This window comes from Vulpes lagopus, chromosome 3, assembly GCF_018345385.1.
Source record: "Vulpes lagopus strain Blue_001 chromosome 3, ASM1834538v1, whole genome shotgun sequence".
NCBI classification, from domain to species: domain Eukaryota; kingdom Metazoa; phylum Chordata; class Mammalia; order Carnivora; family Canidae; genus Vulpes; species Vulpes lagopus.
This window is the reverse complement of record NC_054826.1, coordinates 102,560,692-102,585,082: the sequence shown is the minus strand read 5'-3', so window position 1 is coordinate 102,585,082 and position 24,391 is coordinate 102,560,692. Positions and strand designations below refer to the sequence as shown.

The 24,391-nt window shown below is 38.0% G+C and overlaps 1 protein-coding gene and 1 pseudogene across 1 annotated transcript in view; both read left to right on the top strand.

Annotated features, from left to right (window-relative positions):
* The window catches only part of SDK1 (sidekick cell adhesion molecule 1), a gene marked incomplete at its 5' end in the record, with an annotated part of 911,733 nt that overhangs the window by 430,032 nt on the left and 457,310 nt on the right, over window positions 1-24,391 (top strand). The window lies entirely within an intron of this gene.
* On the top strand, window positions 3,577-4,844 carry LOC121487957 (annotated as a pseudogene).

Sequence of the window (24,391 nt, the reverse complement as noted above, 5' to 3'; positions counted from 1 at the left end):
TTGCATTTATATAACACCTTTCATAATGTGTGTTCTCAAAACACTTTAGAAATAAAATACACTAATATGTTAGCCTGGATTTACAGCAATTCACTGGGCTAATGTTTCCTTACAAGACTGTGACCCACCAGAAATACTCAAATATAATGTGTTTGTCCTTGTCAGATAATTTTCTTCTTCAAGGAAAATCATTTGGAATAAAATTTCTTCAACTTAAGATAAAAAAAAAAAAATACTCGTCTCTCATTTTTTTTATTATTTAGCAGCAGGAAGCTCACCAATTTATTTCAGACAATTACAACAGTGTTTCATAGGTAGAATTACCTTTGAACATGAATAAATTCAAATGTATATGAAAACCAATTAGAAATTTCTGAATTTCAGACTTGTGAAGGAAAGAAATGGCTCAAATTTTTAAGTTTTATGGTTATCATAAAGCAGAGTAACAATGCCATAGAATAAGAATGGCTAATGTCTAATGATGTCAGGCTATTCCCTGAAGTGCGAGGTGAATCACAGACTGAAATTTGGACTAAAATGGGCAACTTCCCTGTTTTAGCTATAGAATCTACAAACAACAGTTCCATGGAACAACCGCATGTTGGAAATGGTTCAGAAAAAGCATACCCTCTTCTCAGGAACCTACATAAGGAGGCAGTGGTATTCACAATAAAAAGTAGAAGACAAATGTTCTCTGGTGGTATGATATTTTAGAAAGAAATAAAAAGATTATTATCTGACATGATCCATGGGAACCAATCTTATTGATTTTCCCACTGTGACCTTGCTTGTCCAGCAGCAACACAAGCGCGTATCCATTACTGTGAGATCTGGCTTCAGTTGTGCTTAGGACACCATCAAGTTAGAGGAGAAAAGCAATAGGTGCTCGTAGTATTTGTTCTTGGCTTAATTAAGCAAATCTTAAACTAATAGGATATTGTATATCAACTTTACTTCAATAAAGAAAGGGGACAAGAATGAAGAAGCTTTAGATATGCTTATGTAAGATACTTCCAAGATATTTAAATTGGAGAATCAAAGGCTAAAAATGCACAGATGCCTCCATTTGAATAAAAGAATACAAATAATATATGTGTACATCTGCTCTCTTGAAAGATACATAAGATGCTGCTAGCGGGGTTGCCCATGAGGGGAGTGTGGGGCTTGAGGACACCAATGGCAGGAAGGTGCTTTATTGCAACTTTTGGGAATGTTTTGGCTTCTGTATTGTTAGCACATAGTAACTATTGAAAAAAATGAGTAAATGATAATAGTGTGTGGGTGGGGTGGAGGTGAGTGCTCCAGACAGAGATAGTTTTTCAAGGACTTTGGCATTGAAGGGAAGCAGAGAATAAGGAGATACTGGAGAGTTCCCCACTCTTCCAGGCTGGAAGGATGCATGAGGGTGACAGAGATGGGAAAACATGACAGATGGGAAGAGGAAACGGGAAAGGAGGGGTGTAGCTTTAGCAAGAAGATTAACCTTGAGAAGGAGAGAGGGGCTGGATGAATAAGTGATTGTGTGGATGCTTTGGGGAAGAGAGGGTGAGGAGTAGGAGGTATGTAAGGAGATGGGTGGCACCCTCTGAGCACATTCTCCTAAAGTAGAACATATACAACAATTGTAGAGAATATGTTCATTTAATGATGGTTAAGTTTCATGAAAAGATAAGCAGCAACAACAGGGCCTGAGGCCTATGAAAGAATCCTAGGACTGCCCCTTTCATAGGTGTGCCTCCCTCTGTCTTCTCCCACTGGACCTTATCCACAGGCTTATTCCCTGGAGATTGGAACCCAGCTTTGCTCTCATGCCAAGCACTGGGCCAGGTCTGGGGACACAGCAATACGCAAATGACATATGATCCCTGCTCTTGAGTTGCTTATAGCAGAGTGGAAAAGACAATCATTAAGCAGCTAACCACAAAATAATGATGCCACTGCATTGTGATAAACACTGAGGGAAAAGTACAGGGGACCCTGAGATAATATAACGTCTAATCTATAGCATCTTGTAGGCTATGAAAAATCAGGTGGGAACATTGTACTTAACGGTGTCCGTAAAGAAACAGGGAGGCCAGGGGAAGAACAGGGCTTGGGAAGGATGGGAGAAATCAATAGCAATTGTGTGAGAAATACAATATGGAGGTGACAAAAGCAATGGTTGTTTGGGGCTGGAGAACATGAAGATGCCAAGACAGATGAGGCATGATGATAGAGGGTGTTGGATGCTGTTGGAGGGAATTGGATGTATTAGTAAGGATTCTCTAGAGAAACCACCAATAAGATACATAGAGATATTTAAGAGATTTATTAGGAGGGATTGGTTCCCACAGTTTTGGAGGGTGAGTAGTGCCACGATGTCCCATCTGCAAACTGGTGATCCAGGAAAGCAGATAGTATAAGTTCCTATTGTGGTTCTGAAGGCCAGAGAGCCAGGAGTATGGATGTCTGAGGGCATGAGAAGACAGGTGTCCTTGTTCAAGATAAAAGAGTGCATTCACCCTGACTCCAGCAGATTGGAAGATGCCCACCCACACTGGAGAAGGCAGATCTTCTTCATCCAGGCTACCGATTCAAGTGCTAATCTCTTCCAGAAACACCCTGACAGATATCCAGAAATGTTTGACAGCTGTCTGGGCATCTCTTAGCCCCATCAGGTTGACAGGTAAAATGAATCCATGCGTGTGAATTAACTAGATGGGGGAGTCCTTTCATGAGGTGCACATATATTAAATCACTATGACATATACTTTAAATACCTTACAGTTTCCTACGTCAATTATACCTCAGTAAAGCTGAAAAACATTTGAAAGAAGTAAATCTCAGTTTATCTACGTATTCATGTATACAACATGTTCAGGATATGTTATATGCCAGACAGCAGCTAGGCAGCAAGGATGCTTGAAGAGTTGACAGACAAGTTCCTTGTCTGTCAGATTCACCAGGACCTTGCTCCTTCATTCCCCTCCTCCTACCTTTCCTTCCTGTTTTTCCTCCTTTCTTTCATTTATTCATAATCAATATTTATTCACTTCCTAGAACGTGCCAGGCACTCAGAGTATAGCTATGAGCAAGATGCATATAATTCCTACTCTAATTTTATTTATGGTTGAGTGAGGGAGCCAAATAAGCAATTGTATAAATAAATTTTATTGTAATTTTAATTCCTATTCAGAGACTCCAAATAATTTCTGACTCCTTTTTCTTTTTCTTAAATTATTCTTTCTGGGACATCTAGATTGAGTGACCAACTCTTAGCTTACTTAGGGTTGTGAGCTCAAGGCCTTATAGACAATTTAGAAAATATAAGAATATATCAAGAAAACATAATCTAAGATCACCCCAAATAACTGCTGTTAACATTTTGTTATATTTTCTTCCCCTTTATTGTTTGTGTGTGCATGTGCATGCATCTGGGGCCATATTGTATATTGTTTTGCTATTTCCTTTAAATGATCACTAAGGGAACTTTCCAGAACGCTCAGTGAGATGCGGAGGAGCGGCGGCTGTCTGAGCTGCGCCCAGCAACGCGCTCCTTTCTGCTCCCCCCACACCGGCTTCGGCCCTCTCACCGGCTGTAGAAAATGGTGAAAGAAACCACTTACTATGATGTTTTGGGGGTCAAACCCAATGCCACCCAGGAGGAATTGAAAAAGGCTTACAGAAAACTGGCCTTGAAGTACCACCCTGATAAGAATCCAAATGAAGGAGAGAAGTTTAAACAGATTTCTCACGCTTATGAAGTGCTCTCTGATGCAAAGAAAAGGGAATTATATGACAAAGGAGGAGAACAGGCAATTAAAGAAGGTGGAGCTAGTGGTGGTTTTGTGTCCCCCATGAACCTCTTTGATATGTTTTTTGGAGGAGGAGGCAGGATGCAGAGAGAACGGAGAGGTAAAAGTGTTATACGTCAGCTCTCAGTAACCTTAGAAGATTTATATAATGGCACAACAAGAAAACTAGCTCTACAAAAGAATGTGATTTGCGATAAATGTGAAGGCCGAGGTGGTAAGAAAGGAGCAGTCAAATGTCCCAATTGCCGAGATACTGGAATGCAAATAAGAATTCATCAGATAGGACCTGGAATGGTTCAGCAAATTCAATCTGTGTGCATGGAGTGCCAGGGCCATGGGGAACGGATCAGTCCTAAGATAGATGTAAAAGCTGCAACGGAGGGAAGATAGTTCGAGAGAAGATTCTAGAAGTGCATATTGACAAAGGCATGAAAGATGGCCAGAAGATAACATTCCATGGTGAGGGAGACCAAGAACCAGGACTGGAACCAGGAGATATTATCATTGTTTTAGATCAGAAGGACCATGCTGTTTTTACTCAAGGAGGAGAAGATCTTTTCATATGTATGGATATACAGCTGGTTGAAGCCCTGTTGTGTGGCTTTCAAAAGCCAATATCTACTCTTGACAACCGAACCATCATCATCACCTCTCATCCAGGTCAGATTGTCAAGCATGGGGATATCAAGTGTGTGCTAAATGAAGGCATGCCAATTTATCGTAGACCATATGAGAAGGGTCGCCTAATCATCGAATTTAAGGTAAACTTCCCTGAGAACGGCTTTCTCTCTCCTGATAAACTTTCTTTGCTGGAAAAACTCCTACCTGAGAGGAAAGAAGTAGAAGAGACTGATGAAATGGACCAGGTAGAACTGGTGGACTTTGATCCCAATCAGGAGAGCCGGCGCCATTACAATGGGGAAGCATATGAGGATGATGAACATCATCCTAGGGGTGGTGGTCAGTGTCAGACCTCTTAATGGGGCCAGTGAATAACACTGCTGCTGGCATTTTATATGCAGTAGTGGATGAGTGAAGGACTATAATCATAGCTCACTACTTGCTTTTGTTTTTGTTTTTTTTTTTGTTTTTTGTTTTTTGTTTTAATTTTTATTTATGATAGTCACGCACAGAGAGAGAGAGAGTGAGAGAGGCAGAGACACAGGCAGAGGGAGAAGCAGGCTCCATACACCGGGAGCCCGACGTGGGATTCGATCCCGGGTCTCCAGGATTGCGCCCTGGGCCAAAGGCGGGCGCCCAACCGCTGTACCACCCAGGGATCCCTATTGTTTTTGTTTTAATATTCAACTATAGTAGTGTTTTAAAAGTTAAATGAGGAATAAACTCAAATATAAAAGCTCAAAAAATAAATAAATAAATGATCACTAAATAGTGAGAATTTTTCATACTATTAAATAGTCTTTAAAAACATATTTTAGGTTTGCTGAATGATTTTTTAGTTATGTACCATAAATTATTTAACTATTCTCTATTTGGTCACATTCCAGTTATATCCTGTTGATTTTTGTTGTGTATTTTGGTTTTTTGTTTTGTTTTGTTTTGTTTTGTTTTGTTTTGTTTTACCTGATGTGATGATGGAACTGATGTGATGATGAAAGTGTAAATTTTTGTCACATTTCTGATTATTAAATAATCTAGGATTGGAATTAGTGACTAAAAGGATGTAGATATTGTGGGCACTTTCAATTAGATGGAACCAGTGGGTGGCCAGTTGTGGCAATGGGATAGCAGCTGACTTCTAGCAGACTTTGCAAGGATGCATGGAAGGAGGACTGACAGGTAGTGAAATTTGAAATGACAGCTACAGACCTGGAGATCACTGATTATCATCGGCACTTATGCTAGTCCGGAAAGCATGTGCATAATTTGATGGGAATAGTTGCAAAGGGAAAAGTAGGAAATTGGGAAAGTGAATGGTTCAATAGATGCTTTTAAAACACTCTCAGGAAAATACTCAGATCCTGTTTGGATTGATGTCCCAGGAAACTTAAAAAATACAGATTTTTTAGACCCTCTCTCTTGAGATTCTGATTCTAGAGGTTGGGCTCAGGAATCTACATTTTTACAAGTGTCTTTGGTAATTCATACCATCAGGCAAGTTTGTGAAACAGTGCACTAGAACAGCCGGATTCTTCATAATAACATGCATCCTTGCTGCAAATCATTACTTTTATGAAATGAAAAGTTAATAGACATATGTACAAGCACACCCCTACAGTAATAGGCTTTTCAGTGCTCTACTGTCTCTTCATCATCTTATTAACCAAAATCTGAAACTGTTTTAGCATGCAAATACTTTGAGAAAGCAAGCACACGGTGACTCTTTGGGCACTGTACATGTTAGAGGCAGAGTCACTATAATATGCAACTTTCCTGTAGAACTCACACTTTCCTGGTTGCTAAAAATATTTATGGCATGTAATCTTAGAGTTGTTGAAAGACAGCTCTCTTCTAAGGCACAGAGAAGTGTGTTGGTTACTACACACTTGTGGGAAGACAGGAAATTGATTCTGTCTTTTAATAGGTTTTAATTATTCCTTTTCATGATTAGTAAAATTATACAAAACACATACTTACATAAATGCTGAAGAGTATGAGTCAGCAGAAAAAAACCTCCCATAACACTATTTTCTATAGGCAGTTACAAATATTTTGTCTTATGTTTACTTTCTTTTGTGTATGTTTTTATTATGGAGATCCTATTTGATAAACTATTTTGTAAATATTTTCAAAGTAAGATTATATCCTGAGTATTTTCATTTATCAAGAACTTCATAAAAAATAATTTTAACAGCTGAATAATAAGTTTGCTTGTACTTAGATGTGAGATGCCATACTTAGATGTGAGTACCTCACAAAATCAGAAATACAAAACATGGAGAAATGTATTGCCAATGCATTAAGTGTTTAAGCTAAATATATTTAGTTGAGCTTTATGTCATATATACATTTTCCCATTGCCTTTGTAAAATGTGTTTATTAATTCAAATAATATAAATGGCTGGATGTAAACAGAGAAGACAATATGAGCCAGTAGCCAGTGTGTGCAGTGACACTGAGGATAATTGGCGCTAACACTCAGAAGACACCACTGAAATTGCCTTTGCTTGGTTCTGTACTGACAGCCCAGTTACCAAAGCTAATGGACAGTGTCTGCTTTTTACATTATTTTGGCTTTTTCAGCATTTGGAACTGCTATGACTTTCAGCTTTCTGACACATCTCTTTTGCCTTCCTCAATATTATTTTTTTGTGTGTCTTCCTTGAACTCTTTCTCTTAATTACTATTTTGCTTTGTCATTAAAATGTTGGTGTTCCTGTGCATTCTTTATTTGACCCTCTTTTTTTTCCCATTCTGAGCAATCTCCCTGGGTTCTCATGTCTTTAGTGGCCTCCTAGAGATGATGTCCTCAACTTACATGTTATACTCTTCTCTCTGCCTTGGTACTCGCAGATAGAACCTGCAATTCATTGTGCTTGTTCAAATCCATGCTCCTCTCTGTGATCTTAACCAGCCTTCTTGCCTCAGACTCCTTGGGTCACACACACTCTACTTCTGCAGATTGTAGGACATGTGTTGCTGTGCCTGCCTCCTTTGGGGTGTGGAGTGCACTGGTAGTGAATGATTGATGGTTGATCAAAGGACTGACGAGGGGTGATGAAAATTCCTCCCTCACCAATTGCTAATTCTCATTTTCTGCCCCAGGATTTGGTGATGGTGCTCTGAAATATGTAGTCCAACTTTCTTTTTCTCCAGAGTATACTTTTCTTTCTTCCTTTGCAACACTGTCTGTTTTTAAGTTTATTTAGAAATTCTTTCTAGTCCTTTCTAGCTGCTAACATATTAAATAACATTAAGAAAATTAAAGAATTAAATAAATAACATTTGATTATTTTATAACTTATCTAATTATTATACTAGTTTATTACATTTAAATACTAAAATATAATTATAAAAATTGATCCACTAAAGGAGGAGCATCTCATTGTTTCTAACACCCTAGGGTGTCAACACCAGCAGACAGGAGACTTCTAATAGTTACAGTTGCAATCCCTAAAAGAAAACATAAGTAATGTGGCAAGTGTATATAGAACTGTGATGCTGAGGGAAGCTGTAGTTTAGAAGTCCTTTGAAGACCTTCAAAGGGGTATACCCATTGCAATGTGAAAGAAATCTTTTATTTTCTTGATTTGCTTCCTCTAGCTGTCTTTGACCAACTCTTATAATAAAGCGAGGTAGAATGAATGAAGGGAATGTCAACCATTCCTTGTTATGTTTTTTTTTTCTGTTACTTTTGGAAATAATGATTTTGTACAAGGTGGTTTTCAAATTATGTGACTGCTAATTATAAGAAAAGCCACGGTACTGAAATATGTATAGTGCTAATTACTCATCCCTTTCTTTCCTGCTGTAATTCACAGTGTATCTCTAGGATGTCAGTTGCTGATTTGGAACTTCTGCCTCTGCTTTTTCTCAGCAATTAGGTTTTGTCTTCAACTAATGGAATTGAGTGATACTTGGCTAATGATGTGGAGAACTTCTCCTCCACTTTGCTGCCTTAAACGTTGACATGAAACCTTAAAAAAGTCTCCTGGAGTGCCTGCATGGCTCAGTTAGTTAAGCATTCAACTCATGATTTTGGTTTAGGTCATGATCTCAGGCTTCTCAGATTGAGCCCCGTATCAGGCCCCAGTTCTTTCACCATCTCTGCCATTCTTTCATATCTTCTGCCCTAAGCTAAACTTTATATGAAGCACTTTTTTTTTTTACTTCTAAACTTGGTGTAGAGTTAATAATTTATTCATATTCATTTCTTCTTCCTGTTTCACTTCTGTGTAGGCTTTTCTGTTGTTATTGTTCCTCTGGCATTTCTATGTGCTAATGATCCTTGAATGTTATTTTGCTGATCATTAATCTGTGGAAGAGAAAGAAAAACTGTTAAGAGAATCTTCCCAATTCATGTCTCCGGAGAGGTGGAGTGGACACACTTGCTTCTATTCTTCCTTCAAAGGACAGCTGAAATCCATGAATGTTCTATATGAAAACCACAAGAAGACTCTGAATGGCGTGGAGAAGGAGGTGGACCGCCTGGGGACCTTGAGACTCAATGAGTGACACAGTGGTGGATTCCCTGAGATTAATGTTTTCCTCATATTTATTAGCTTGGGGGTCAGAGAAGCCAAAGTGAGCATATATAAATAAAAGCTTCCAAGAAACCCTACCCTTTCTAGCCAAAAGACCATAAAAAGAGAACAGCCTGTCAAGACAAAAAACTTTTAGACAATAGCCACCTCACTGCAGTAAACACCACAGAAAACTCTGTGGGAAAACCCACAGACCCCACAAGCAAAGACCCAGTGGGGAGCCTAGACTTCCAGTCTTACCAGGCTGTCATGAGGTTCTCCATCCCCCACCCTTGACTGTAGTGGTGAAAAAGAAGTTGAGTGTGTAGCCAAGACTTAGATCCCTCTGGGTAGTAATGAGTTCCCTCCCTGGTTCCAGAGGAGATCCCTCCCTGGTTCCAGAGGGGATCAGTCCAGGGGAGACTGGACTTCTCAGACCTGGTGCTACCAAGGTACCCTTCTCTCCTCACTGAGTAATGTCTACTTGACTTTCACTTCCACCATTGGTAATAAGGAACCCCTCCCCGACAATGTGATTGGAGGCAAGATCTGGAACAATGGCAGACCTCTCTCCACCTCCCCAGAGATGTATCAGTGGAAACCTAGTCTGGAGCCTGAGTCCCCACCCCCAACCCAGCACTAATGAGCCTTCTACCCACACCTGGTAGTAATGAGGGAAAGGGTTACCCTTCCTCCACCAAAGCAGTTCAAAAGAGACTGGCTAAGAGAAGATTTAGGTAACATCCAAAATTTCATAGCATGCTATTCAAAATGCCCATGTTTTGGGCAGCCCCGGTGGTGCAGCGGTTTAGCACTGCCTGCAGCCCAGGGCAGGATCTTGGAGACCCTGGATCGAGTCCCACGTCAGGCTCTCTGCATGGAGCCTGCTTCTCCCTCTGCCTATGTCTCTGCCTCTCTCTCTCTCTCTCTCTCTCTCTCTCTCTCTCTCTGTCTGTCTCTATGAATAAATAAATAAAAATCTTTTTAAAAAATGCCCATGTTTTAATTGAAAAATCATTCACCATAACAAAAACCAGGAATGTCTCAACTTGGATGACAAAAGATAATCAACAGACACCAACATGACACAGGTTTTAGAAATATCTGACCAGCATTTTAAAGCAACCATCATAAAAGTGTTTCAATGAGCAATTTCAAGCATGCTGGAAATAAAGAGGGAGAGGGGATATTGTCACTTGAAAGAAATGGAAAGTCTCAGCAAAGAAATAGATAAAGCAGTACAAAACAAACATTTTAGAACTTAAAAATACACAACTTAAAACACCTTTAAGTGGACATACTTAACAGCAGAAAGGAGAGGACAAAGAAAAGAATCCATGAATTTTAAGATAGAAGTAGAAATTAGTTAATTTGAACAACGTAGAAAATAAGACTGAATCAAAAATACAAAACTAGAGCCTCAGAGACTTCTGGGACTGTGGCAAAAAGAATCTAATGTTTGGGGGATCCCTGGATGGCTCAGCAGTTGAGCATCTGCCTTTGGCCCAGGGCATAGTCCTGGAGTCCTGGGATCAAGTCCCACATCAGGATCCCTGCATGGAGCCTGATTCTCTCTCTGCCGGTGTCTCTGCCTCTCTCTCTCTCTCTCTCTCTGTGTGTGTCTCTCATGAATAAATAAAATCTTTTAAAAAAATAATCTAATGTTTGTGTCATCTGAATCACAGAAGGAAAGAAGGAGGAGTGGGGATAAAAAAGTATTTAAATAAACAATGGTTGAAAAATGTCAAATTTGACTCAACATGCAAACCTACAATTTAAGAATCTGAGTGAATTACAAGTACCATAAATCTAAAAAAAAAAATGCACACCAAGAAACATAATAGTTAAACTTCTGAAACTAAAGACAAAGGTTTGAAAGCAGCCAAACAGAATAACACCTTACCTATAGGGGGAAAAAAAAATTCTAATGTCACCAGATTTCTTATTAGAAACTATGGAGAGCATAAGAAGGTAGCAGAACATTTTTCAAGTACTGGAAGAAAAGACCTGTCAACCACTAATTCTGTATCTGGTAAAACTATTGGGAATGAAGGAAAAATTAAACCACTTTTAGATGGATGAAAAATCAGAGTATTGTTATAATAATTACCCTTAAAGAATAGTTAAAGGAAGTACTCTAAAAAACAGAAATGGTAAAGGGAAAAAAAGGTGGAGGGAATCTTAGAATATCAGGAAGAAAAAACAGAACAAAATGGATGAATAAGATAGACTTTTTCCATATGAATGTTCTTTTTTCTTTTGAGTATAGTTGACACACAATGTTACATTATTTTCAGATGTATAGTATAGTAATTCAACAAGTTTATACAATTCAACATGTTTACCACAAGTGTAGCTACCATCTGTCCCCCTACATAACTATTACAATATCATTGGCTATATATTCCCCATGTTGTGCCTTATTCGTTCCATAACTGGAAGCCTTTCAACCATTTTTCCCACCCTCTACCCCTTCTCCTCTGGCAACCATCACTTTGTATTAACAGGGCTGATTCTGCCTTTTGTTTGTTCATTTTTTAAAGATTCCTCATGGTATTTGTCTTTCTCAGCTTCATTTATCTTCCTTAGCATATACCCTCCAGGTCCATCCATGTTATCTCAGTTGGCAAGATTTCATCCTTTTTTATGCCTGTGTAATATTCCACTGTGTGTGTATGTGTGTGCACACGCACATGCGCACGTGTGTGTAGCACCTTCCTTATCCATTTGTTTATCAATGGACACTTAAGGTTGCTTCCATATCTTGGCTATTGTAAATAATGCTGCAATAAACATATGAGTACATGTTTTTTTCCAAATTAGTGTTTTAAATCTTCTTTGGGTGAATACCCATAGTGGAATTATTAGATCATATGGTATTTCTATTTTTAATCTTTTGAAGAATCTCCATACTGATTTCCAGAGTGGCTGTATCAATTTGCATTCCCATCAACACCATATGAGTGTTCCTTTTTCTACACATCTTGGCCAGCACCTGTTGTTTCTTGTCTTTTTTATGTTAGCCATCTAACAGATAAAAGGTGATATCTCACCATGGTTTTAATTTGCATTTCCCTGATGATTAGTGATATTGAACATCTTTTTATGTGTCTGTGGCCATCTGTGTGTTTTCCTTGGATAAGTGTCTATTAGGTCCTCTGCCCATTTTTCAAAAGTATTTTTTGCTTTTTGATGTTGTGTAAGTCCTTAATATATATAGTTGGATTTAAACCCCAGAGTGGATTTATCATTTGCAAATATCCCATTTAGTAAATTGCCTTTTGCTTTGTTGCTGATTTCCTTTGCTGTACAAAAGCCGTTTATTTTTATTTAGTCCCAATAGTTTATTTTTGCTTTTGTTTTCCTTTCCTTAGAAGACGTATTTGGAAAAATGTTGCTATGGCTCATATCAGAGAAATTACTGTCTGCGTTCTCTTCTAGGATTTTTTTTATGGTTTCAGGTCTCACATATAGTTCTTTAATTGACTTTGAGTTTATTTTTGTGTAAAGTGTTGAAAAGTGGCACAGTTTCATTTTTATATGTAACTGTCCAGTTTTTCCATCCCCATTAATTGAAGAGACTGTCTTTCCCCCATTGTATATTCTTACCTCCTTTTCATAGATTAATTGACCATGTAGTCATGATTTTATTTCTGGGTACTCTGTTCTGTTCCATTGATTTATGTTTCTATTTTTGTGCTAGGACCATACTGTTTTGATTATTATAGCTTTGTAGTATATCTTGAAATCTGGAATTATGATACCTCCAGATTTTTTGTTCTTTCTCAAGATTGCTTTGGCTATTCAAGGTCTTTTGTGATTCCTTACAAACTTTAGTATTATTTGTTTTGGTTTTGTAAAAAAATGCTTTTGCTTTTGGTATTTTGATTGGGATTACAATTGAATCTGTTGATTGCTTTGGATAATATGAACATTTTAAGAGTATTAATTCTTCCACTACATGAACATGGAATATCTTTTCATTTGTTTGTGTCATTTTCTGTTTCTTTCATCATTGTTTTATAGTTTTCAAAGTACAGGTCTTTTACCTCATTGTTTAGAAGTTTATTCCTGGGTCTTTTATTCTTTTTGGTGCAATTGTAAATGCTATTTTCTTAATTACTCTTCTTTTTTTTTTTTAGTTTCTTTAAAATTCAAAATAGCCAACCTATAGTACATACTTTGTTTCCAGTAATTCATCAGCTGCATATAATACCCAGTGCTCATCACATCACCTGCCCTCCTTAATTAACGCCCATCACCCAGTTACCTCATCCCCCTTTCTGCCTTCCCTCCACTAACCCTCAGTTTGTTTCCTATAGTTAAGAGTCTTGTATGGTTTTTCTTCTTCTCTGATGACTTCCTATTAAGTTTTTCCTCTCTTTCTTATGACCCTCTGTGCTGCTTTCTATATTTTACATATGAGAGAAACCATATAAGTATCTTTCTCTGATTGACTTATTTTGCTCAGCATAGTACACTCCAGTTCCAACCATGTCACTGTAAAGTATTTATCCTTTCTGATGGCTGAGTAATATTCTATTGTATATATATATACCACATCTTTATTTCTCTTTCTGCTACTTTGTTATTAACATATAGAAATGCTCCTGATTTCTGGATATTAATTTTGTGTCCTGCTACTTTACTGGACTCCTTTTACTTTTAGTTTTTTTGTGGAGTTTTTGGGAGTTTCTATGTATAACATCATGTCATCTGCATCTAGTGACATTTTAACTTCTTCTTTACCAACATAGATGCATGCCCCTTTTTCCTTTTCTTGTGTAATTGCTCTGGCCACGACTTCCAGTACTGTGATGACTAAGAGTGGACTTCCTTGTCTTATTCCTGATCTTAGAGGAAAAGCTGTCAGGTTTGTCTTTTTGTTTTGTTTTGTTTTAACATATACCATGGGGTATATGTTAGCAGTGGGTTTTCCACATATGGCCTTTATTATGTTGAGATATGTTCTCTCTAACTCTACTTTGTTGAGAGTTTTTTTTCATGAGTAAATGTTGAATTTTGTCAAATACTTTTCTGCATTTATTGAGATAATTATATGATTTTTATCCTTCAATTTGTTGATGTGGTGTATCACATTGATTTACAAATATTGGACCATCCTTGCATCCCTAGAATAAATCCCACATGATGACGGTGAATGATCTTTTTAATGTTTTGTATGTAGTTTGCTAATACCTTGTTGAGGTTTTCTTCATCTGTGTTCATCAGAGATATTGGCCAGTAGGTTTCTATTTTGTGATGTTTTTGTCAAGTTTTGGTATCAAGGTAATTCTGGCCTCATAGAATATTATTTGGAAGCTTTCCTTCCTCTCACATTTTTTTTGAATGGTTTGAGGATAATTGCGAATTTTCTAAATTATGTTTGATGGTTGAAGCAAAAAGTACACACTGCAAAATGCATATAGGAAATGTAGAGGAAATATTCATGACGATCTTATACATGGGGTAGGATAAGGAATCTAAAGTGAGGTAAGCTTTTTGTATTTCACTCAAACTGGTAAAATGTTGGGATCCCTGGGTGGCGCAGCGGTTTGGCGCCTGCCTTTGGCCCGGGGCGCGATCCTGGAGCCCCGGGATCGAATCCCACGTCGGGCTCCCAGTGCATGGAGCCTGCTTCTCCCTCTGCCTGTGTCTCTGCCTCTCTCTCTCTCTCTCACTGTGTGCCTATCATAAATAAAAAAAAAAAAATTAAAAAAAAAAACTGGTAAAATGTTGACACTAGCACACCATGGTAAGTTATGTGAATAAAATGTAATACTTAGAACAACCACTAAAACACTATGCAAAGAAATACACTCAAAAACCCCAGATACATCAAAAATAGAATTCCAAAAATATTCAAGTAACATTCAAGGGGGCCAAAAAAGAAATCAGAGAAATTTTTTAAAGAAAACATAGAGAAAATAAGCAACAGACAAAAAAATAAATGATAGACCTAAACCCCCAAATATCCATAACTGCAGTAAGTATAAATGGTAAAGATATACCAGTGAAAAGACAGAGATTTGTGGGTAATTTAAAAAAAAATCATGACCCAACTATGTGCTGTCTACAATAAACTAAATTCAAAATAATTGTTTTAGGTACATTGAAAGTAAAAGTACTTTAAAAAGCCATGAATATATAAATCAAAAGAAATCAGGACTGGCTGGATTAATATTAGCTAAAATAGAGTTTAGAGCAAAGAAGGGGTATAATGAAACCAAAAAGAAACCTTAACGTATTTAAAATAATTGAAATCATAGAGTATGTTTTCTCACCACAACTGAATCAAATTAGACATTAATAACAGAAAGGTAGCAAGAAAATATCCAGACACTTGGAAACAACACATTTCAAAATATCCATGGGTCAAAGACCAAAATAAATACTTTAAAGGAAAATTAAAACACAACATATTATAACTGATGGGACACACCTAAAGCAGATGAAGAGGGAAACTTATGGTGCTAAACTCTTATATCAGAAAGGAATAAAAGTTTAGAATCCATCAAAGCTCCAACATTAAGAAGCTAGAAAAACAAGAGCAAAGTAAACCCAATACAAGCAGAAAGAAGGAAAAGAAGAAAGATGAACAAGGAGAAAGAGAAAATCAATGTAAAAAAAAAGCTAGGTAAAAAAATATCAAAATAGACAAACTTCTAATTAAACTGACACAGAAAAGAGAGAGGACACAACATATATCTGGGCTGAAACAAGTGATGGCATGTCAGATACTGCAGGTATCAAATGGAAAATAATGGAATACAATGGATAACCCTACATGCAAAGTCTGACAATTTAGATGAAGTAAGTCAATTCCCCAAAAAACACAAACTGCCACAACTCACTCAACATGAACTAGACAACTCGAGAATCCCTACAAATAGTAAGGAAATTCATTTCAAAATTTTAAACCTTCCTAAAAAGAAATCTCCAGGCCCAGATAGTTTCACTGAAGAATGATACCAAACTTAAAAATAAAAACAAAAACAAACCAACCCCCCCCCCCTGCAATTTTGCCCAATCTCTTCAGAGAATATAAGAGAGTGAAATGCTTCTTAATTAATTTTATGAATCAGCAGTATTATTTTGATACCCAAACCAGAAAAACCACACCCAAATGCACACATAGAACATGACAAGCCAATATTCCTCATAAGTACAAACAGGGAAGGCCTTAACAAATTGTTACCAAATAGAATTCAGCAATATATTTAAAAGAATTATACATAGTGATCACATGGGATTTATGCCAGTTATGCAAGGCTGGTTCAGTATTCAAAAATAAATCATTGCAATCAAGCATACTAACAGCCTAAAGCAGAAAAGTCATTTGATCAGATCAATTGATGTAGAAAAGTTGTTAGGCAAAATCCACACCCATTCCTAAAAAAAACTGTTGATAAATTAGAAATAGAGCTTTCTCAATTTGATGAGTAGTGTGTACAAAAACTATGGCTCACATCATATTCAGTGGTGCCACACTGAGTGTACTCCCCCCAGGTGTGGTTATAAGGCAAGGGTGTCAAAAAATAAAAAATAAGGCAAGGGTGTCCATTCCCCCCACACCCCTTCAACACAGCACTGGGATTTGTAGCCAGCTCCAAATGTGGCTGGGGAGGAACTAAAGGTACACAGATAGGAAAAGAAGAAAAATAATTTTGTATTTGCTGTTGACATGATGATCTACCTAGAAGATTTCAAGGAATCTATTTAAAAAAAAAAAAAACTAGAATAATCTCTACAAAAAAAAATTCCAAGGTCATAAGATACAAAATTAGTATACAAAAATCAACAACATTTTTATATAGTATGATAAACATATGAAAATTGAAATACAAATATATTTAGAGTTGCTTTAAAAAGGTATAATTTGGTATACAGCTAAGAAAATATGTTTAGGGCCTGATGTTGAAAACTCTAAAGTACTAATGAGAAAAATAATCTGAATATATGGGAAAATGTGCCATATTCATGGATGGACAGAAGTCAGTTTTTCCCCAAACTGATGTATATGTAGGTTTAATACAATTTCTATTAAAATTGTTGTAGATATAGAAAAGATGGTTATAAAATTTATGTGGGAAAGCAAAGGGGCTGAATCAATATTGAAAAGAAGGACAAAGTGGGAAAAATCAGTCTACTCAATTTGAATTCTTACTACATAGCTATTGTAAGAGAAACTCTGTGGTACTGGCATAGGGATAGACACACAGATCAATGGGACAGAACAGAGAGCCCAGAAATAGAGCCACACAAGTATAGCCAACCAATTTTTTACAAAGATATAAAGGAATTTAACAAAGGAAGAATAATGGTCTTTTCAGCAAGCATTGCTAGAATGATTGAACATCCCGAGGCAAAAAAGTAAACCTTGACCTAAACCCTATTCCTCATATAAAAATTAACTCAAAATATGTTGGATTTAAATGGTAAATGTAAAATGATTAAACTTTCAGAAGATAGAAGAGAAAATCTCTGGGGTCAGGATTTGGTGAAGAGTGCTTAGGCATGCCACCAAAGGCACAGTCCATAAGAGAAAAAAGCAATAAATTGGAATTCTTCAAATTTTAAAACTTTAGCTCTGCTAAAAAGCCTGTCAGGGAATGAAAAGACAAGCTACAGACTGCAATAAAATATTTTCCAGCCACATATTTGAGAAAGCACTCATGTCCAGGATACAGAGAGAACTCTCAAAACTGTGGTAAAAAACCCAATTCTGAAATGGGCAAAACACTGAGGAGACATTGCATGAAAGAGGACAGGTAGATGGCAAACAAGCACATGAAAACTAGTTAACACTCCTGGCAATCAGAGAAATACAAATTAAAACCACGATGAGATATCCCTATGTTGCTATTAGAACCGCTAAAATAAAAAGTACTGACAAATAGCAAATGCCTCCAAGGATCTGGAACACCTGGGTCGATCAGACATTGCTGGTGACAAGGTAAAATGTCTGGCCTCACTGGAAGATAGTCTGATAGTTTCTACAAACAGCAGAGCATACACTGATTGTAAGATAGCAATTCATCCCAGAGACATGAAAACCTACATCTGCACAAAATAGGCACCCACCTGTTCACAGAAGCCTTGTTCATAGTGGCCAAAAACTGGAAATAATCTGTATGTTCTTGAGTGGACAATGAGTAAACAAAGTGTGGGGTATCCATCCCATAAGAATGCTATTCTACATTATAAAGGAATGAACCATTACCTATCTGGCCCCCCTCTGGTGGATCTCTGTGGACTTATCCTGAATGGAAAGAGGCCTGTCTCAAAAGGTCACATACTGCTGTGTTTATAGAACATTCCTGAAATGACAAAATTATATACTTGAAGAACCGGTTAGTGGATATCAGGTGAGGGGAGAGGGTGGATGTGTCCTCTAAGGGCAAGCACAAGGGAGGTGTTTGTGGTGATGAGTACTTCTGCATCCTGACTGGATAGGTGAGGCTAGCTGCACATGTAATAAAGTGCCACCCCTTGTCCCCATGTCAGCCTCCTGGTTTTTCATTACACTGCACTTAAGATGTGTCTGAGGAGTCTCGATGAAAGGCACACAGATTTTCTCTGTACTCATTATCTAACTTCCTATGAATCTATAAGTATTTCAAAATAAAATGTTTTGTGTTTAAAAAGCAGTCTGCTTAGATATTGTTTTGGTCAGAGTTGTCCCCTTTCCCAAGCAGTTTGCTTTGGTCACTCCCTTGTTGTGTATAATTTTGTGTTTGTTGGGTTGCATCAACAAATGGTTCCTTGTTTTCTAAGTAAAATATTTATCTTGAAATTTGGCTTTTGCAAAACCTTTCTAGTCACTTTGTGGGAGGAACTAAACTTGTAAAATCAAAGGGGAGATCCTGGCTCACTAGAATGTACAAAGGTTAGAAATTCCAGGTTTTCTCTTCTTATGCTTGTCACCTAGGACCTCAAGGATGAGCTTCACTGCAAGCTCAGTGGAACAAAACATGTGCTGGATGCCCCGAGACTTGAATATTCTCCTCCTCTTTGTATTTTTTTATGTCAGTTAAGTTATTTTTTAATTATTTGATATATTATTTGACTGTAGATAAAGAGATTTTATTAAAACTCTAAACATTTCTTATTAAACTTTAGATACTGCTTATAACATATTTCCCATTTTCAATCCCTTCAGGACAGATAGAGAATTGACATTTGTCTTTTCTTTCAGTGATGGATTCTGTGATACTTACAGCCAGTGGTATGCTGTAATTAGCATACCACTCTGTCCCATGTTTGCATCTTGTTTTCCCACCTGGGTTTCTCATAAGAGGGGTCATGTGAAATACTTCCGTGTCCCTCAGGATGACCACCCTGATGTGAGATCATCACCCACTGGACACACAGGAATGTGTTTGTTCGCTGGTTATTTGGTTACCCGATGCCATCCCAGAAAGAAAATCCATTGCTCAAATAGAATTGTTTATTATTAAAATTCACATTTTAGGATTATTAAGGACAGAGCTCTGATTGGAGTTGTTTCTAGTTTTGATATGAGAACAGGCTGTTTTCAGTGCTTTGCAATAGTTGTCTAGTGTCTAGATTTTGTTATACACTTCCTGTGTCCTGTCACATGTTAGAAGAGTGGCCGCTGAGGCAAAGAGGTGGGAGTGCTTGCACATCCCACGTTAACTGTGGCTGTGCTAGTGCCTGACCAGAACGGATCCTGATCCATGGAGAAAGCAACAGGGAGATGGTTGGGTCAAAAGTCTCAGGAGCCAGCCTCCATCTGCATCTTAGAAAATGCCCTGGGAATGTGTGCACTGGCCTTTAATTGTTTGTTTTCAAATTGCATTATGCTGTTATCTAGCTTATTGAATGCTAACCATTAATATATACCTGGCTGATACCTTCATTACTGTGGCTTCATGTAGTAATATAGAGATTTTTCTCTAAAACATCAAGCATATTTGAAAACTCTTTTTTTACATTCATGTCATTTTCAAACTTTAAAAATTAAATTTTACTTCCAGAGAGCTCTCAGAAGGTGCTTTTGTGAGTTCATTAACTGTAATTTGATAGCAATTTTTATTATCATTCAGAAGGTAGAATAGCTTTGCGTCCAAAAGTTCGAATTATATAATTTAAGAAAGTTGATATACCATCTCTTTTATCACAGGAAATGAAATGATTTTACTTTTTTAGACATTACAAAGGTACTTCTAAACAGTCTTGCAACTTTTCTTTTCTTTTTTTCCTTTAAAATGGAAAAACTCTCAGGAGCACCTGGGTAACTCTGTTGGTTAGGCATCTGACTCTTGATTTCAGCTCAAATAATGATCTCAGAGTTGTGGGATCGAGCCCCATGTCAGGCTCCACACCCAGTGGGGCATCTGCTTCTCTTCCTAGCCTTTCACTCCTCCCCCCTGTCATTTGCTTGCTCTTTTTAAAATAAATAAATAAATCTTTAAATAAATAAATGAAATGAAAATACTCTCCATTAAATTAGGGATCCTTTACTCTCCATCAACTTTGCTGTTAAGGACCTATTTATTTGTCATTAAATGTTTATTTAGTTCTGGGCTTATACTTTAGGGATACATCAGAGAGTAGACAGATCAGGTCTCTGACCACATAAGGTCTACATGAGGGAGACAATAAACAAATGAATAAATGAGAATTACAGATGGCTAGAAACTGTATGAAGGAAATAGATTTGTGTAACATGGGTGGTGGGTAATTTGGTGGATGGTCAAGGAAGGCTGCTCCTCTCATAGGTGACATTTGCACAGATTTCAGAAGTTTAAGAATGAGCCAGCAAATACCTAGGGTCTGAGCATTTTACGCCATAGAGGTACTTGGCTAGCTCAGAGACCCCAGAGCAAAAGAGCTAAATTTACTAGAGAAGCAGGAGGAAATAAATGGATGAGAGTGTGCTAAGTCAGGGGAAGAGTCCCTCCCAGCAGTAGGGTTGGAGAGGGGCAGAGACTAGACCCCTTGGGACTCTTTGGGTCATTTGTATCATTTGGAATTTTATTCTGAGCACAACGTTTATTCTGAGCATCCATTCAGTGGGGTAGGACCTGTTCCTATCTGTGACCTTGGCTGCCATGGGAAGCAGAGGCCTGGGAGGAGTCTGGCATGGTTGACTCTCCAGGAGAGTTCTCTCTGGTGGCTGTCTTATGTGGGCAGGTTATCTACTCTCTCTAAAGCTCAGTTTCCTCATTTGTAATTAAGATTAACGACAGTATCTACATGAAAGTTATTGGGAGGGTTCTGTGAGAAAATGTCTGTGAAAGGCTTATGTTGGGAACAAAGCAAGTGCTCAGTAATGTCATAACCATATTTGTCATCCATTGTTATAAAGATGAATAAGATTTCACTGGCTTCATGACTTACACAGCAGTGGGCATGTAAATAGACACGTAGCATGCAGTAATTCTATTGTTAGAAATACACACTAGATATACCTGGACACAATGGAAATTTGTTTTGGGGGAAAGGGTCAGAAAAGGTTACATGAAGAGTTGAGTCTACATGTGGCTGGATATCCACCGAGTGGCTCAGTGAGGGCCCAGGTACCTCCCAGCATCTCCCCCACATAACCTTTAGTCATAGCACTCCATCCCCTCCTGTAGGTTAGAGCATTTCCTAAAGCTTCTGTGAAGGTGCAGACCCACACACTCAGTACCCAGAATACCAATTGTCTTATTAGTCCCAAACCTGTCTTTCAGGGAGAGATAGAACCAAGGAGACATCCATGTGGCCAGGGGAGGACAGACTGTCACCCGGGCCATGGCTGGAGCCTGCCTGCAGGAGAAGGGGCCATGGGAGGCAGTAGAGAGCTCCAGGAACCCCTCCACAAGCTGGAAAGTTCCACCACTCCCCTGAGACAAACACTTGCTTCAAAGTGGCCTGTATCTGGCCACAAACTGATGGTGAAGACACTGTCTTCCTCTGTTAGGATAGAAAGATAATGATGTTTAATTCAAAGTCCTTTGGTAACTGAGACTCTCAGTAAAGTACGGTTGTGGCTGTTTTTCTGTCCATGCCTGGAAAAATCCTCAGGGGAGAAAAAAGGTTCCCAAAGAATTTAAAGAAAGAAAGGGTTTGGGGAGGGAAGGCGCAGATGACCACACACGTTCTCTGCTTCCCCTCAGGAGTTGGTTGCTTTCGTGATCTTAGAGATCCCTTCCTTCTTTCTCCCCAACACAGCCTCTTACCATTGAATGAGGCTTGGTCTAGGTGTTAGTATTTATAACAGAAAGTACAAAAACTTACCTTTTTAAACCTATGTCAACTCGATTAGAGTAAGATCCATTCAGTCATCAGGTATCTCTCCACAGCTTTCTGTCATAGTGTTTGATCGTTAAGTCACAGAATGTGAACTAGAGCTTTCATCTGGAGAATACCCTAGACTTGAAAGCAAAACCACTCCTCAATTTAATATTTAACTAATTATTGTGTAATATTGCTTATAAGATGATATAGTCACAACCTGTCACTTGTTAATGAGTCCTATACCTTGTAATCACTGCCTTTAAGAACATAAATGAAAACCAGACATCAGCAAAGCAGGTTTTATACAACCAAGAGAGACGTCACAGTAATTCATGGCTTGATTTAAAAGGGAGAGCTCCTCAGACCCTAATTCAAAGGCTGTTTCATCTCTGTCCACAAACACATTTGAAATATCAGATCAGAAACAGTGAGAGTCTAGGGTACAGACAGCAGCAAGGAGTGAGGCAGCAACCCCGCGGCAGCAGAGGGGATGGAAGAATGTGGAATGCGGAGCCGGGGATCACAGAACGGCTGGCGTTTGAAGCCACATCATGAAGGTGTGAATAACCCTACAGATATGGTACAGCAGAAGCAGCTCTGGACTTTAGATCCAAAGGGCTTTAAAAACTCCCGAACTACAGAAAGCCCAGGATCAGGAGGTAGAGACCTTGCTTTGCTCCCTTTGTGACCAGACCATTGCTTTAAATCTCCCAGCCTCAGTTTCCTTATAAAATATGAAGGGTAGTAATTAGTGTTGTTTATTTATTTGTTTATTAAGATTTTATTTATTCATGAGAGACACATAGAAAGAGGCAGAGACATAGAGGGAGAAGCAGGCTCCCTGCAGGGAGCCCAATGTGGGACTGGATCCCAGGACCTCAGGATCACAACCTGAGCCAAAGATCAACCTCAGTGGCTCAACCACTGAGCCACCCAAGCATCCCTAATGAGTGTTATTTAAATTATGTGAAAAAATATTTAGGAAAAGTGCTCTGTCTATAAAAACACAAAGTGAATGTTAGCTTTCTGAACCTCTTTTCCTGCCTTTTGATGGGCTATTTAATTATCGGCTAGTCATTCACTTTCCCTGAGACTTCGTTCTTCCCAAATTGAGAATGATAACTATTCTATTTGCCTATTTCATACTAGTAAGATGATGCTCTTAAAATGCTATGTGTTCTGTACATATCATGTAAGTAGTTGGTGTCATTATCACTACATTACAGAACAATCTACAAATTGTGAAAATGGTCCAGAGACATCAAAAAAAGGTTAAATGTCATCAGTACACTTAATTTAAGAAAGAAGAGAACTGCTGTACAATTAATTTCCAAAACTTTCTCTAAATAGTCATTCTAAAACAAGTTTCTATGCTTGAAGCATTGAGCATTAAATGTCTGAGAAATTTGCTCTTGTAAGTTATCTTATTTCCCAATTGTGCCAGAATGAATTGTTTTGTATATAAGGGTCAAACAGGGGAGGTTCTAATTAAGTGCAAATTACAATGAAATTAATGAATGACACCATTTTTTAGACTTTAAAATGGGCTCTGTGAGAATGCAGTGTGGGCTCAGATTTTTTTTTAATTTTTATTTATTTATGATAGAGAGAGAGAGAGAGAGAGAGAGAGAGAGAGGCAGAGACATAGGCAGAGGGAGAAGCAGCTCCCTGCCGAGAGCCTGATGTGGAACTTGATCCGGGACCTCAGGATCACGCCCTGGGCTGAAGGCAGGCGCTCAACCGCTGAGCCACCCAGGGTTCCCTGTGGGCTCAGATTGATTATAATTCTGATCTTTTAGGTTGTGAATCAATATTATATAGCATTAAAACGCAAATAAAAAATAAGTGAAGAATCAAGTAGGAAGAACGCTCATCTCTCAGTTGGTTCAACCTCTCAGATGATGACTTAAAATCTGTTAAATGCTAAGACTGTAGTTGTCTTTATTCACTATATTCCAAAATAATTGCACATGTAATTAGTATTAGTTAATGACAGATATTAAACTACACTACTCACAAGTATACTAGAATGTCATAAATTGTCCAAATATAATTGCAGACTTAAGGTTTTATTTCACTTTTTGCAAACTGCAGACTATAAATGAATGAACGTTATATTACCAGAGTTTTTATTAAATTAAAAACTGTTTGATTCAGCATTTTCTGATCCATCCCCAGTGGAAGAAGGTGGACCAGGTGGGCTTC